Below are 17,951 nucleotides of genomic sequence, written 5' to 3' on the forward strand. Positions count from 1 at the left end.
CTACATTTATTAAAAGTTTCCAATTTATTTAAGCAAAAGAGGTTAAAATTAAAAACTCTAAGTAAAAATTTACAGTCCAATGTCCCCTCCCTCCCTGATCAAAGTTGATTTCCGATTGTCTTACTGTTGTGCGTGCATGTGTGTGTATGTATGTGTGCGTGTGTGTGTTAGCGTGTTTGTGTTCGTGTTTGTCTGTGTTGTATTATTATTGTATAACATTATTGCGGTGTTTATGTGAAACAGACACCTTTTTTTTTTTGGGGGGGGGGGGTTCGGAGTGGGTGAACAAGTTCAGTAATCTAAAGAGATAAGACAATGGTTGATAAATTGATGTACATCCCAAATGATGATACACAAAATTACCCCTTATGTAGCCTAATGTACCCTTCCTCCCTGGTACAAGTTTTGATAAAGTGGTAATGTCCCCATAATAAACCCTAGACGAACTTGCTCAAAGAGCAGCCAAGCAAAACATTTTTCCTATAGAATCTTAGCTATTATATTTAATTAAAATTTTTACATAGACGTTTCTGTTTTATATTTTTAACAGCTATTGTATTGTTAGGTTCTCATTATTCTTGCAGAAAATCCTGTTTTTTTTTATTGTCAATGGTTATATATTTAAAATGTTATTATGATATTAAATCAACTAAAGAATTGATTTTATAAAAGTTCCCAAAGTTTTTAAATCTAGGGAATATGGAACGTGTTTAGAAAACTTTGGAGACCATAATAATCTATAGTCCAATGTCCCCAAACTTTCTAAATCAATATGCCATTAGAAGAACTCGATAAATTGTCAGTCAAGACCACTTTTAAGTCTAATTATAGACAAATGTCGATAATAATCATTATATTATGATTGCTATATTTATTTATTTGTGAAAATGTATGGACATATGTTGTTTTTAATCAGTTTTTTTAGCAATTTTGTCTAAGATTTAAACTATTTTAGATTGTGTATTGTTCGCTGATACTTTATTACTATAGAATATTTTCGTAAAATTCTATGGGTCTTTAGACGGATTAATTTTTTATATATAAATCAACCCGAGGAAAAATAACAATTTTTATATAAAAAAAAATATCTAAAAATTTATAAATGATGTTACATATTATTTTTAGTAAACTTTCTCTTATTTTAATTCATCAATAAGCAAGAGCGTTGACAAGCAAACGTAAGGACGAGCCATAATTTCAATTTTTTTTTCAAGTTTGGCTTCGAAACCGATAAATATTCACTGGATTAAAAGTGTTAAAACTAAAAAATTATGTATGACATCGTATTACAGAAAATTTTCTACAAATGTTAAAATTAAAATCATAAAATTAATAGCAGTTTTGTTAGCCTGATTTTTAGGCCCCACGGGGCTATCAAAACTGGTTTTAATCTTTCAATTTTTCATTTTAACATCCGCGAAAAGCTGTATGAAACGTTGCTATAAACATCTTTAAAAGAGATAACATTTATTTCAATTAAACTGACGTACATTTAATAAATAAAGAAAAGCTTTGCTATCAAAAAAAATTGTCCTCGAGCGAGTTTCATTTTTGATAAAACAATTTATCTTAACTTTAATCATTTTATCATCTAGTTCAGTTGGGATCGTGAAACTTTAAATGTTTTTATGTTTAGTTGGGAACCTAAACATTTATTTATTGAAAAATACTATAAGATTTCATTATATCTTTAAATAACAATTATATTATTATGTTTTTTATTTAAAATAAGACACATTTTGAATAACAACACTGCTCGATAGAAGAATAGAGGCATATTTGTTTTCTTCATATGAAATAACCCCCCATCTCATCTATTAAATCCAGTGGCGCATACAGACTTTTTCAAGGGGGGTGTGTGATCATTTTGAGCATGAAAAAAGGGAAAAGTAGGCCTTTAAAATTGAGGAGGGTGTTGACACACTCCCCTTCTGTACGCTTATGATTAAATCCTTGTACCAAAAGTTTTCCACCATAATATAAAACCTTGTATAGATCACGAAAGAGTTATCTATGTTGCCAATGGATATAGGATATACATGGATATATTGACAGGGGAAAATTTGTAGCCAAATTAGCTTGCTGATATGGACCTCAGTTATTTGTCAATTCATTCCTTCAATAGGAGGGAGGGAATGGGGTAAATGGGAGTATTTTTATTATAGCCAGCTGGGAGCATGACTTTATCAGAGTACATGATAATCTGGTGCAATATCCCAGTAATAATATATCCATTGTGCTTGCTGCCCTACTTTACTCACATTTTCAATATTTTTTTCACTGCATCTCGAATCCGTTTTTGGAGCTTAGAGCTTTTAGGGTGTCCCAATTTTATCTTCATTAAACAAGAAATTCTAGTAAAATATGTAAAAATAAGACAAATAAATATATTTTGCTTGTGGTAACGACATTTTTAGTACGCCACAAGCCTCTAGAATTTTTAAACCTGAGGGGAGAATGTTCAACTCTTTTTAAATAAAGGGTAAAGCTTTTCCTAAGACCCATAGTTTCTTTTTTGACAAAAAACACGTACTTCCAAAAGTTTAATTTTTTTGTTAAATTATTATTTTTGAGACACTCTAGTTGGGCTGATATTGAAATAGTATTCAACCTATTTGCATATAATTTTGGAATAAGTATTTCTCTCTCAATTTATCTACCCTGCTTACTTATAATCTCTCTCTCTCTTTCTTTTTTAACTATCTCACTTTATCTTCAGGGATTTAAAGGGACATCTCCAATGATGATTCACAATATTACCCCTTCTGTAGATTTCAATTAGTGGTTGAAACGTTTGAACACTGAACTTAAAACTGAAAATTCAATAAAAGTCCCCAAAGTTGTTGAGCCAACGAATAAGGAAACGGTATTATAAAACTTTGAGAACTAGTGTAATAAACAGCCCAATGTCCCCTCCCTCCCTCCCTGCTTTATCTCCTTCTAGATCCTTTCCTCCCTCAATCTAACTGCAACCTAACCATTAAATAGATGCATGTTTGAAAATCTGATGGCTTTACAGAAACTTTACTATTTTAGAAGAGTTAACTTATTATCATGGATGTTGAATACGTGGATATATTGACGGGAGAAAATTTGTCGTTCATTTATAATGGTAATATACAGTGTTTTTTATGAGAACTTTTTTGAAAGCAATTTTACTCCACCTCTAGTTATCAGAATTTAATGATTAATGGCTTATTTTCTTCGTTTTTTAATGCAATTAATAGAACATTTAAAAAAATATTTAAGTTTTTTAATTAAATTGTAAAATTCAAAACTTAGGTGACAACATCTAAAAATGGTTTTAGCGCATTTTTCTTATGCTCAAATCTTCCGCCCTTTGCAAGAAAAAAAATGGATTTCCAGTAGTCAACTTTGGGGGGCCAGTACTCCCTCCTTGATTGATGTATGGCCTTTGATATATTATAGTACATGTCCCCAATAGTATCTGTATCAAGTTTTAGCTCAATATCTCAACTTTGAAGCCTTTTGCAGCCATTCTTGCAAAAGGTAGAAGATTTTAACATAAGAAAAATGCGCTAAAACCATTTTTAGATGTTGACACCTAAGTTTTGAATTTTACATTTTACTGTACTTTTTGAATAAAAACTGAAATATTTTTTTGTTGTTTTATTAACTACAATAAAAAACGAAGAAAATAAGCCATTAATAATTAAATTCTGATAACTATAAGTGGGGTAAAATTGCTTTCAAAAAAGTTCTCATAATAAAACACACTGTAGATCTAATTGGGGAGGGCATGGGTTAAAAGTTAAATTTCCGCTGTCAATATATCCACATATTATATGTCCATTGAACCTAGAGTAGATATTGACAAACATTATGTATGTTAATTCAAAAATTTCGAGGCAAAGATAAATTTTGAAGTGGACATAACATTTTTCACACTGCAAAAATTTAAATTATTAAATATCTTTAAATTTTAGGTATGTCTTTTTTCAACACTGGCTTGTCTCAACAATGATTGAATAAGAATTAGTAAATCACTTATCATATAACGCCTGTCGGTAATTCTACAAATCTCGGTAACTAGATTTCTGAAAAATATTTTATTCGGCAGCTATTAAAGGTATTTGACTGATTCCTATGACAATTGAGCATGTTTTTTAGAACCTACTTTGTCCGTTTGTCCTTCCAAAAAGTCTTTGGTGCTGTATACTTAATTTGCCTGTTCGTCCTAATGTTTTTCATTCTTTGCTACTAGTACATATGGATGTTGCCATACTTGTTTTGTGATAAAAGCTAATGTTTACAAAATAATTATTTATATTATCGTAGTACAGACAGTTTTCCACGGATAATAAAATGTAAATTAAAAGATTGAAACCTGTTTTGTTAGCCCAAAGGGTCTAAAGTCCAGGGATAACAAAATTAGTGGATAGTTGTCTGTAATACTAATACATGATTTTTCAGTATGGCTGAGAACCGCTTCTAATTCAGCTGAGATAATCGGTTTCGAATCCATACTAAATATATACGAAATATTTTTTTTTACAGTAAAAATGAGAGATTCTTTCAAACACTGCAGTTTCTTAAGATTGCAGTGCTAAAATGAATTCATTTTTGGTTGTGGTGAAATGGTCTCTAGTTTTATCAGGGATATAAATATATGAAACAATGGCCGATAAATTAATATACATCCCCAATGACGATACACAAAATTAACCCTTTTGTAGAGCTCACGAATAAGAAAACGTTACTATAAAACTTTGGGAACTTGTATAAAAAATGTCCTCTACCTCAATGACTTTTATACTTTTCTTTTCAAAAATTTATTGTCAAGAATCTTTAAGAATTGAATTAACTTTTTCCTGTATAAAAATTTGGCTTAAATTGAAGTTTCCCTCAAACTTTTATATTAAAACATTTGATATTAAATTTAGCTTAAGAAGTATACTGTACATAAAAAAGGATACCATTTCTACACAACCTTAAATTGACATAGATTTCACGCTTTGCTTGGTGAAATAGAAACAATATAATTTTCAGGCACTGCTTTAAACAGGCCTTGCCTAATTGTTTAATAGCTAAGCCACCTTATAATTTAATATAAGTCCATGTCTGACTGTCCTACACTTCGCTAAATGAGAAACTTATTTTTTTCAGCTGCTATTTAAAATAGAAGACTGATTTTTTTGTAAAGATTCACTGTATCAATGCACATCTAGTATATAAGTCACTTTGTTCGTCGGATCATTGTTGATGATCTAGTTTTAAAAAGATATTTGGTGAGCATCTACTTAATTATGATTTTTTTTTGAAGATTACCTTTACCAACTTGTATCTATTATACAATTTGCTTGGTCTGTTGATCCATCGTCAATGCTCTAGTTTAAAATAGATTTCTTTCATTGTTGAGCATCTAACACCTTATAACTCACCATGTCTGTTTTTCCTTTTCTATACATTTTATTAATCTAAATAGGATCACATATTACGAAGTTTCTCAAATATTTAATAAATATAGACCAACGAAATATTCAATTTTATTTAAAAAACATACATAAAGCCCTTAGGGGATTAAAAATTACATATAAAACAAGAGAATGTTTTAAGGTCAGATCTAATGAAGGATTTAGGCTATTACTATTGGGTTTTAAATACTGTTAATCCCCCTCCCATTATCAAAATACCCTTTAAGATTCTTTTCATTCTAAACCTAAACCTACGAGGCAATGCCGCTAGTTTTGAATATTTACTGAAACCCAGCCCAATTTTTGTGGTATGGAGGTTTTTTTTATTTAGAATAACTTTGCATATGATAACATAGAAAATAGAGAGAAACAGTTAAAACTAGAACAAATACTTTCAAAGGTGCCTTAGCTATTTTTTTTGTTTAGTTTAATGGGATAAAGAGAGAGAGAGAGAGGTTCGAGAGATAGATAGACAGAGAGAGAAAGAGGGAGAGAGAGAGATAGACAGAGAGAGAGAAAGGGAGAGAAAGAGATACAGAGAGAGAGAAAGAGAGAGAGAGAGAGAGAGAGAGAGAGAGAGAGAGAGAGAGAGAGAGAGAGAGAGAGAGAGAGAGAGAGAGAGAGAGAGAGAGAGAGAGAGAGAGAGAGAGAGAGAGAGAGAGAGAGAGAAAAAAAGAGAGAGAGACGGAGGAGAAAGACAGAAAAAAGACAGACTTAGAGAGAGAGAGAAAGAGTTATAAAGAGAAAGAGAGAAAAGGTTTTTTTTATAAACGGTACAAAGTAATTATAGAGATGCCACGCACCCAAAACCAAATTTTTTCCATATTGCTCCATTTTGAAATCTTTGTTCCTTTGTTTTCATATTAATTATATATGTGTCAAGTTTTAATTATAACTTTCACATTGGGTTTTATATTATAATTATTTGACATATCTCTAGGCTTTTCTAATATTACCAGCGGCTTCGCCCCTAGCCTCTAGGTGCAAATTTTTTTTTAGGGGGTTAGGGGTGTCCTACCCTCCAAGAAAATAGCTTAAAACAACCACAGGACCAGTAGATATATTTCCTAAAGAGTAAAATCAAATCGGTTCTGTGGTTACCGAGATCTTAGGCTTCAGACGGACAAACCTTAAGCTACTTTGTATAATAGGTATGCAGTGGCGTATACAGCGATTTATAAAAAGAAATATGGAACCAATAGGGGGTGAAAAAAGAAGAAATATAGTCATTCCAAATTTCATTTAAAGAAACAAACGAACATTAAAGATAATAAAACTTATAGAAATACTTCGCCTTCCTAGGAATTGCCATCCCGAAAATAAACATAATGGGATAATTATATAATGCAAATATTTTGCCAAAATAGATATTTTAAAATTAACATTCTTAAACTGAACGTAGATAATTTTGGTAATTATCATAGAACTGATACGATCTCTAAATTGTCCCTTATTGTTACAAGAATCATCCAGAAAAGTTTTGACTTGATAGGACGATTTAAACATGCTTAAATAAAGCTTGATTCTTACGTCGATATAATAACAAATCAAAAGTATTTGTGTATTACGTGGAACGTATTAGCTATTCTATAATAGGCCAAAGTCTCAGGGATCTACAGGGATAAGACAATTGCATATAAATTGATGTACATCCCCAATAATGACACACAAAATTACCCCTGTAAGAACAATTAGTGGCTGAAACGTTTGGACACTTAACTAAATGAACTAAACAATCAAAATTCAATAAAAGTTCCCAAGGTTGTTAAGCCAACGGATAAAAAAACGGTATTATAAGACTTTGGGGACTATTGTAATAAGCGTAATGTCTCCTCCCTCCCTGCCAAAGTGTCCTTTATATTACGTCGACATGAGTATAAACACAAATTTTGTTTGGTTTTTAGTTCATGCGTCAATCAAGCTATTGATACGCACAAAATGCGTAACGTAAAATTAGTCGTTTTTACGCATTAGCAAATAAACAAAGATATGAGCATTCCATGTAGTAAACAAGGATGACAACATCAATATGTTGTCCTAGGAATCAATATTACAAAAATCAGATGAATAGGATAATTGTATCACATGAAAAATGGTTGTCAAAAAAGTAAAAAAATAACATGTTTTAAATGGACTTACGGACTTTCTGGTAATAATTATAGGGTTGCTACGGTTTCTAAATTGTACCTTACTGTTATAGGAATCATTATGCAAAGTTTGAAATCTATAGGACAATGCCAACATATCTAAGTTAGTGAAAAGATCTAACCAAATTAAAGAAAATCTCCGCTGTTAATCTCAAAATAAGTATTTAGTCATAATGTCAATATTTTGTCAGACATGACCACTTTTAATTAATGCCATATAGTCGATGTAAATACTGTAAAAATGTAATATAAAATTGTGTTTCGATATTATGCCACTGTTAGTAAGCCATCAGCGGCGTCGAACCTAGGATCCATGGGTTCTGTTATCGAAGATTGAAAAAATAGCCCAAAACCATCCTAAGACTTAAATCTTTAGAGAAATAGCCTAAAACCATTTATGGACCTATGTGAAGCTTCCCTTAGTTGGATAACTTAATCGATTCAGAAGTCATCGAAATCTTAATCTTCACTGTTGCTTCGCTATTAGAGAAAATAAGTTTGATGTATTTGAACACCGCCTGTTCTTGGGTGTTATGAGGTATATATTATTATATATACTAGTTCCAGGGAGGAGGGGACATTGGACTGTAAATTATACTGGATCCAAAAGTTTCATAAACACGTTTTCTTAGAAACTTTATTCAATATTGTTTGACAAATGCATACTAGCAGTGTCTAAACTTTTTCACCAATAATTTCTATCTACAGATAGGGTTAATATTGTTTATCATAAATGATTTTTTTAACAAAGCCCAAATTGTTTTAAAATTTTGTCAAAAATGATGCATGTGACGTAATAAAAATGAGGGATTATCCATCTCTTTTTAGGGGTTTTCTTTCCCACTTCTCCTCTTATCTCTCTCATTTTATTACGTCACATGGATCATTTTTGACACAATTTTAACACAATTTGGGCTTTGTCATTTTTTGTCTTATCCCTGACTATTAGGCTCATTTGGCTAGTCCTATATGTATATACTATTGGTGGCATTAAAGATGTTCCTTCATTTTAACCAATTATATGTTTAGCCACATTTGGAAAATTATATTAATAAATTGTACAGCAATAAGACCAAAAATGTACGAAAGTTGAAAAGTATAAAAGGCAAAAATCCACTACAATACTACTTCTAAAAAGGTAATTAAGATTTTACTAAATAAACCTTTTAAAAAATATTTTTAATACTTTATTTAAACCCCATTTTTAAATTAGTATGAGCTTGAATTAGATTATTTTCAATATTGATAATAGTTATTTATCCCATTGTATTATAGACAGCTTTCTACGGATATTAAAATGAAAAATAGTAAGATAAAAACTAGTTTTTTTACCTTACATTTCGTGGAAAATTGTCTGTCATACGTTGTTATACATGTTTTTTTTCAGTATGGCTGAGAACCGGTTCTAATCCTGCGGTTTCGAAGCCATACTGAAAAACACATTAATTTTCAAATTTCTTATTCCCATCCTTGAGATATTATAGATATGTATTTGTGAAAACTCCAAAATACTTCCGCACCAAACATTTTTTGGGGCTGTTTTCCTTTTCAGCAAAATTATATGTAGAAAATGACAATAATGTCCAAAATTTAGTATTTTTTTATTGAAATAATAGTAAAATCTTTGTTTAAAAGTAACAGGACCTGTGTCTGTCTGTACTGTACGATCACGGTAACCACTGAACCGTTATGGTTCTTCTTAATATAGAAGCTTCTCATAGGTCTTTGGAAAGTTTATAACTATTTTGGGGATGGGTATCACCACCCTCATTAGAGTTTATATAGATATTTGATTATAATAAAAGAAATACATTAGCTGCGCTTTTATAAAAAAATGTTTTTAGTAAAAATGTTGAAACGGCCAATTTAAAGGATTTTTGGCAGGTTATAGATTGGTCCAATTTTTTACCCTAAATTGTGTAAAATAAAAAAGGAAGTATAATTTTATGAGAAAAAGATTTTATTGTATGTTAAAGGGAAGCATTGCTTAAGTCTTGACATTTGATTTACCTAATACCCATCTGCTTTGATAGTCGATTTTTAGTGTAGATTCCCATGACTATAAAGTTGAAAACTTTATTTTATATCAAACCATTTTTACACTCTTAGCTTAGTTCTCGTAGATGCCCATGTTGTTTTCACAAATAATATTTTTATCTTGCTGCGCTACTTTGAACATAATTTCTTGTGATATAATTTTTTATTCAGTTGGCCTTAGGAAGAAGTTTTAGTGGCTATAGGTTTTATACCAGGGAGGGAGAGGATATTAGTCGGTTTATTACACCAGATAGTCCCCAAAGTTTTATAATAACGTTTTCTTATTCTTTGGCTTAACAACTTTGAGGACTCATATAGAATTTTGATTGGTTGGGTCAATAAGTTGATTGCCAAACTTTTTAACCACTAATTGTAATCTACAAAATGGGTAATTTTGTGTATCATCATTGGGAATGAACATCAATTTATCGGCCATTGTCTTATCCCTTTAGATTCCTGCATTTATACGAAGTTTTCCCCAGTCTAATCTAGATCTAAATTTTGATAAAGACGTTTTAATTCAATCAATCAGGAAACAGGAAGATGGACCGATATTTTAGTAGCGCAGCTACTCTATGCCTCAGTCAATAAATCTCTATTTATATATTTGTTATATCATTATATTTTTACTATATATCATTTATCTATCTTTCTTTCTTTCTATCCATTGTTTCATTTATTCATCCATTCATCCATCCATCCATTTATCCATCCATTTATCCATCCATCCATATATTCATCTATCCATCTATCCATCCATCCATCCATCCATCCATCCATCCATCCATCCATCCATCCATCCATTGATCCATCCATCTATCTACATATCTATATATCTACATATCATATTAGCTATATATTAGATTATGTTGATATTATTGGAAGCGAAGCAACTCTACATCTGAGTTACTTGATGCGTCTGTCAATACAGGTTGAGGACAATCGACGACAAAATAATCTTTTCTATTGACATCTTTTAATTATTAGAGGAAGGAACGGGATGTAGATTCATTGAAGATCTTGACAAATTTTCAGTAAATTTAAAGCTATAGGGGGCATAATTTGGCTCATAAAAATATTCCATTTATCATGATGATACAAATTTGCATTTCTGTAAATTAGAGTTATTGGTTTGAAAGTTCAAACACAGCAACCTATTTAAATAGATATAATAAATTATTCAAAGTTTCTAATGATAAACGTGTTTATTTATTTTTGTGGTACCCGATTGATTTTAAGTCCCTCTCCCTAACATTTATGAAATGTGTCAATATTATTGAAAAAGAACGTAATACCTATATTGGATGCTATCGTCCTTGTTTTTTTCTCGTATTGGTAATATTCTCCATATTTCATGCAAATCAACAAACAGGCCGAATTCTTCAATTACCTTACATGGCGTTATCCTATAATATTTGTTTGTCTGATATGATCTCGCTAACCACTGAACCTATTGAGTTCTCAACTAAAGGGAATCGAGATTATATGGAAGCCAATACCGTATTAGGTCAGCCATGACAACTTTTATAAGATGCTATACAGTCGACATTTATAATGTCATTAGAATAGAACCAATGCCTGTCTATATTGTATAAGCAATAAACGTTTTTTTTTATTTGATCTACTTCAGAAAGTTATTTATCACATCGAATTATAGACAGCTTTCTGCGGATGTTGAAATTAAAAATTATAAAATTAAAGTTATGACATTTAATTTTTTAATTTTTATTTTAAATATTCGTGGACAATTGTTTGCAATAAGATACTTACATGATTTTTCAGTATGGCAAAGAACTGGTTCTAATCAAGCGATAATAATCGGTTTCAAAGCCATACTTGAAATGATATTACAATTTATGACTATTTTATTATGTTTTGTTAATATAATTATAGCAAAATCAGATTACTAAGCTAGATAAATTGAATATTAATCACTACACTCTACTATATTATACTTAATTCTTTTTGTTTGATTTGTCTAATTTAATGAATACGGCCTTATATTATAATCAACCTATATGCACAAAAACAAACACTCACACACACACACACACACACTCACACACACATTCACACACACACACACATAAGAAGAACGATTCCTTTATTCATTATTTTTTGCTCCCTTTGATTTGAGGAATTACACCGACTTTCTATCTTTCTATCTCTCCTTGATTTTCTATCTATCTTTCTATCTTAAATTTCTATCTACCTTCTCTATAGATATCTGACTATAACAATTTTTCTATCTTTTAATATCTATCTATATTTCTTTCTGACTATTTATCTATCTATCTACCAATCAAAAAATCTATCTATTTATCTAGCTACATCTATCTATCTTTATGTTTACCAATCAATTATTCTATCTTTGTATCTATTTATTTGTCTATCTACACATCAATTAATCTATCTGTCGATTCATCTAGCCATTTACCAATCAATCGATCTAATAAATGTAACTTTATTAACTTTAACATCATTTATCTATCTATCTATGTATCCATCAATCTTGCTATATACATATATATTTATCTATCTATCTATCTATCTATCTTGATACCTATATAAATATTCTTCTACCTATTTATCCATATGTCTATCTATCTACTTTGCTCATCTACATAACTATTATGATTTTATACTTAAGATAAATTTTAAAGCATCCAGAGGTTTATTAAATTCTGTGCAAGTTCCCGCTATGGTCTCAGATAAAAATGTCCAAAATCGACCCACCCTACTATACATCTACATCATTAATAGAACTCTATAGATTAAAGAGCAGCTTTCATCTTGATCGTGAGATTTCATTTCGTTTCATTAAAAATTTTGATCCATTTAATACTTTTATGTTGGGAATAGCAAAGCTACTCTTAATATTTATTGTATTAAAGACAGCTTACTGCGGATATTAAATTTAAAAAATATAAGAACAAAACCTTTTTTATCCCAGGCCTTCGGTCCTTTGCGGCCAACAAATCTTGCATTAATTTTAAGATTCATTATTCGTGGAAAGTTGTCTACAACAGGAGACGATGCATGATTTTTCAGTATGGCTTTGAACCGGTTCTAATCCAGTGGATATTAATGTGTTTCTAAGTCATTCTAGGAAATCTATTTTTTGTGGGTTTAGAGGAACCGAGCAATTTACCAAATTTTGATAGATGATTTTTTTTGCAAGGAGATTCTTTACTAGAAATATCAGAAGCATATCTTTAACAGCAGCTTTATAATTTACTAGCGGCTTCGCCCCTAGCCTCTAGGGGCTTTGCCCCAAGAGGTTATAAAAAAAAAATATGGCAAAAATCGAAAGGACCTTGGAAATCTCCTTCAAAAAAAAAAAAAAAAAAAAAGGGGGGATTTTTTGGTTTTTGGGGGGGTTGGGGGTGTCTAACCCCCCAAGAAAATAGCTTAAAACCACCACAGGACCAATAGGTAGATACCCTAAAGAGTAGAATCCGATCGGTTCAGTGGTTACCGAGATCTTAAGGGACAGACAGACAGACGGACAGACAGACAGACATCGTTCTACTTTGTATTATAGATATTTGTACATTAGCATTATGAACGGGAAAAATGTAGTAAAAAGTACATTTTCATTAGCTAAAGAAATCACAAAAAACAGACAGACAGGCGGATATTATTTACTGTATAATACTAGAGACGTTAATAATGGTACATACTACATATATATCAGGCTTGTGTAAATAGTAACAGTTTGAGAATGCCTTGGCCAATCAACAGGCATATCTCATTAACATGCACAATAAGAACTTTCAGACAAAGGTCGGGCAATCAAGGGTTTTGTTGTCTGGTTGGTGTTACTTTTCATGACACCGTGGTTGTTTGGACAGAAAATAAGACATTAGCCCCTTAGTTTTCCTTGGTTGTTGGACAATACGAGATATTTGACGAAGTGCTTAGAATATTTTTCATAACAAAATTTCCACTCGCTGTAGGCAACATGTAATTTAAATGGTTTTTGTTTTCTTTAATGCATTTACTTATTCATGACTGTTTTCAATATTTTTTTATATCAAAACATGGAAGACTGCATTAACAAAAGTGAAGCTCTTTTTAAAATGGAGATATTAACAATTGTGTGTTTGTAAATTTCAGGTAAGCTTTGTATGAGTACAGATTAGAATTTTGGCTTTAGTGTTGGGGGGGGGGGGCGGGGGGGAGGGAGAAAGGGTTAGATTGCAACCAGGGACCTAAAGGGATAAGACAATGGCTGATGTTTTAATGTACATACCCAATAATGACACACAAAATTACCCCTTTTTAGATTAAAATTATTGGTTTAATCATTTAAACACTCAACTTACTAACCAACCAATCAAAATTCAGTAAACGCCCCCTTTAAAGACATAGTCCCAAAAATAGATTTTTGCTTCACTTTTCTAAAACTTGAAGACCCTAATTGCTAGTGGAACAGCCACTATTTTAATAGAAAAGTAAATAATTTGAAAGTAGTAATCGAATTTTAAAACAATTATTGGTAATTTTAATCAAATTATCAATCAATTTATTGCAAGAAAATTAAACAACGAAAAAGAATTAAATTTATTGTAAATCGATTAAAAGACAACGATTTGTAAAGAGCTTTAGATGTTTATCTATATTTTTATCAAATCATCTATCTATCTATATATTTTTTCTTTTTAATAATTTTGGTTTTGTCTATCTTTTTTCTTCTCTCTTGTTCTCACTTCTATCTAAATTTTATTCTATCTTTCTACATAAACACTCTTTTTTCTCTTCCTCTCTCTCTCTCTCTCTCTCTCTCTCTTCATTCTCTCTCTCTCTCTCTCTCTCTCTCTCTCTCTCTCTCTCTCTCTCTCTCTCTCTCTCTCTCTCTCTCTCTCTCTCTCTCTATCTCTCTATCTCTCTCTCACTCTCTCTCTCTCTCTCTTTCTTTTTCTTTATCTCACTCTCCCACCATCATTTTTTCTTTCTCTCTCTCTCACTATCTCCTTCTTTCTCTATTTTTCTTTCTATTCTTTTTTCTGTCTCTCTCTCTCTCTTTATCCCACTCTTCAACTATCATTTTTTCTTTCTCTCTCTCTTTCTATCTATATTTCTCTCGCCTTATTTATTTTTCAAACTCTTTAAATCTATCAATCTTTTTTGTATATCTCTTTAAATACAATCACTTTATGTAAATTAAGCACCAAAAAGTAACCTCAACCTTTACAAATAATAATATACAATATGTATAAAACAAGGAGAGCAAAATTTATAAGTAGCGAAGCTCATATACCAGCCAATTTAACTCCTTTTGAATATTCAATATGAACGGACGGACAAACGAACAAAGCAGGCAATAAACCCGGTATTAGTGTCGGACTGATTATGACGTAACAAAAAAAATTAGCCAATGAGAGGACATTATTGACCAATGGTAAAATTCATAGTAGCCTCTCATTGGCTAATTTTTTTTGTTACGTCATAATCAGTCCGACACTAATACCGGGTTCCAGGCAATTCACAAAAATGTGAAGCACAAATCTCTAACAGCATCCGATAAATTCAAATTTAATATCAACTTAGTGCAAATCAGAACTTTGTAATTAAATTAATCAGCGAGGACATGAGGACATTGGACTGTAATCATACTGGTATCCAAAGTTTTTGAACATGATGTCTCATTAGTGGGCTTTAAACTTTGGGTACTTTCATTGAATTTTGATTGGTTATTTAAAACTATAGCAGTGTCCGAACTTTTAAACCAATAATTGTTAACTTTAGAAGCGATAATATTGTTAAAGATCAAATTTTAGTCTCTTAAAATTTATTACATAAAGGGAATACAAAATTTAATATAGAGTTACTTTGCTACTAAATATTCGTATTTAGGGAGAGATAGCACATTGGGCTGTTTATTATTGTCCCCAAAGTATTATAATAATGTTTTCTTATTCGTTGCTTAACAACTTTGGGAACTTTCAATGAATTTGGATTTATTAGCTCATTAGGTTGAGTGTCCAAACGTCTCATCCACTAATTGTAATCTTCAAAAGGGGTAATTTTTGTTTATCATCTTTGGGGTTTTAATGAATTTATCGTTCATTGCCTTATCCCTTTAGATCCCTCACGCGTATGTCTCTAAAAAAATATTAAATTATTCATAATCGCTCAGCAGTAGCTTTTTAAATAATTTCCATTCGATACATTTTTTTATTTAAATTTAGTATAGTATACGCTTGTTAACTTGTTAGCCATGCATATTTTACGCGACAAGTGTTGTATATGGCTTAGATTCTCTTAATCTTATTTTCACTAGTGACGTTTCCCCTTATTATCAATAGGCTTTCAATTCAACCCTTTCATAAAGTAGCCCTAAACCATGGAGCTACGTTAATATTCTATAAAATAATCGATATTTACTATTACTTGAATGTTGCACCAGATTTTCATGTACTTAATAAAGGATACTCGCAGCTGGCAAAAATAACAATACCCCCCATTCCCTCCTACTTGATGAACAAACTGATCAATAAATGAGGTCCATATTAGCAATCTAAATTGGCAACAAATAGCTGCTATATTTTCAACATGATAATGATATTTTGAACAGGGAAAATGTACCTACCTCCCCAATAGATGTATATATAAATATTTTTAAAATATATAAATTTATGGATGTTTTTATACTTGTTTGTCTGCATTCTTACTTATAGTGGTATATATACACTACATAGTATGTATGGGGATAGAAATAAATAATATCAAAACTTGTCAATAGAATATCAAAGACAACTTTTAATAGGTCCTATGGTACTAACATCCCATCTATTTAAGACAATAACACTTTAATTGCACGACTTTTGTCTGGAAGTCTCAACTATGCATGGTATTGAAATGCGCCTAAGTTAGGCCCAAGCATTTCCACATATTCTTTCTATTATTGCCCTGCACAATGGTTATAGCATATAACACCGGAGAAAATATTATTAGATAAATAGAATCAGTCAATAAGCAAAAAAGTTAATAATTTAATTTTTTATTATAAAATATATACATATTCGTCTCTTGTGTATGCATATTGGGCAAATTCCCTTTTTTTCTCCATTAAACTAACCATCGACTCCCCCCTCGAAGAACTTGTAAGAAAGTTCGCTAAGTTAATATATCGGTATAATTGAACGTTTTGAAAAAGGAATATGCCCGTAAGAAAATAGCTTAAAACTAGTGTGTGTAATCTCTGAGAAATATAGATTATTTGGTCCAACGGTTACCGAGATCTCTAAATTTTAGACGGATAGACAGACAGACATTGTTCTGCTATGTATCTTTAAAAAGCTTAAAAGTGCATTAATTATGTTTCCATAAGGTTAAGTTAGAAATGCTTACAGTGGCTGTAATAGTTTATCGCATCATAGTAGACAGCTTTCCGCGGATATTAAAATGAAAAATTATAAAATCAGTGGCCGAAGGTTTGGACTAACAAAACTGGTAATAATTTTATGATTTATTTTATTATTTGTGGAAAATTGTTTGTATTATGATGCTAAACATGATTTTTCAGTATGGCTGAGAATCAGCTATAAACCAGCGTATATCTATCGGTTTTACTGGAAACCATCTTCAGTTTTTATTCGGGATGCATTGGTTGAAAAATGGGACTCTACCATACATTGTAGTCTACATACATAATATAAAATGCAAGACACACACGTAGATTAGAAATAGACACTTTAAAAATGTCAATTAAAATCTCAAAACGGAAATGGAGATGGCATTCTATTGACAATTTTCGAAATGAAAGTTTGTTTTTCTAATAGAAAGGTTTTAAGCTATAAAGATATGAACCTAAAAATGAACTAGCCACCAAATAAATATCCAGTAGTTATGCATGTCTATGTAAATATCAGTCTAATCAGCTCAAATAATAATAGTAAGTCTGCCATGGCTACTATTTAATCTTGATTTAATCGATTTTAGTCTTTTATTGAATCGTATTATAAACAGCTTTGCACGGATAGAAAAATAAATTTTTTTTATTTATTACCATATACAATACATGATTTTTCATTGTTGCTCAAATCTGGTTCTAATCCAGCGGATATTAATCGATTTCGAAACCATACCTTGAATAAAAATGTATTCCTGTATTTTTTTACTTCTCATTTTTTATAGTGTTAACGACAGCCCTATAAATCAAAAGGTATCTTTGTACGGTACATTGATTATTCATTAACTAAGAAAGGTGTCTCCTGAGGTGGGTTCTTAAAAAATTAGGGTCGCTGTATCGTTGGTGAGGCAAAGTTGTTTTTGTAAAAAATCCTCAAAAAACACATAATAATCTACAAAAATTGAATAAAATCAT

This window comes from Acartia tonsa, chromosome 11 (assembly GCF_053477335.1).
Source record: "Acartia tonsa isolate MP-2025a chromosome 11, ASM5347733v1, whole genome shotgun sequence".
NCBI classification, from domain to species: Eukaryota; Metazoa; Arthropoda; class Copepoda; order Calanoida; family Acartiidae; genus Acartia; species Acartia tonsa.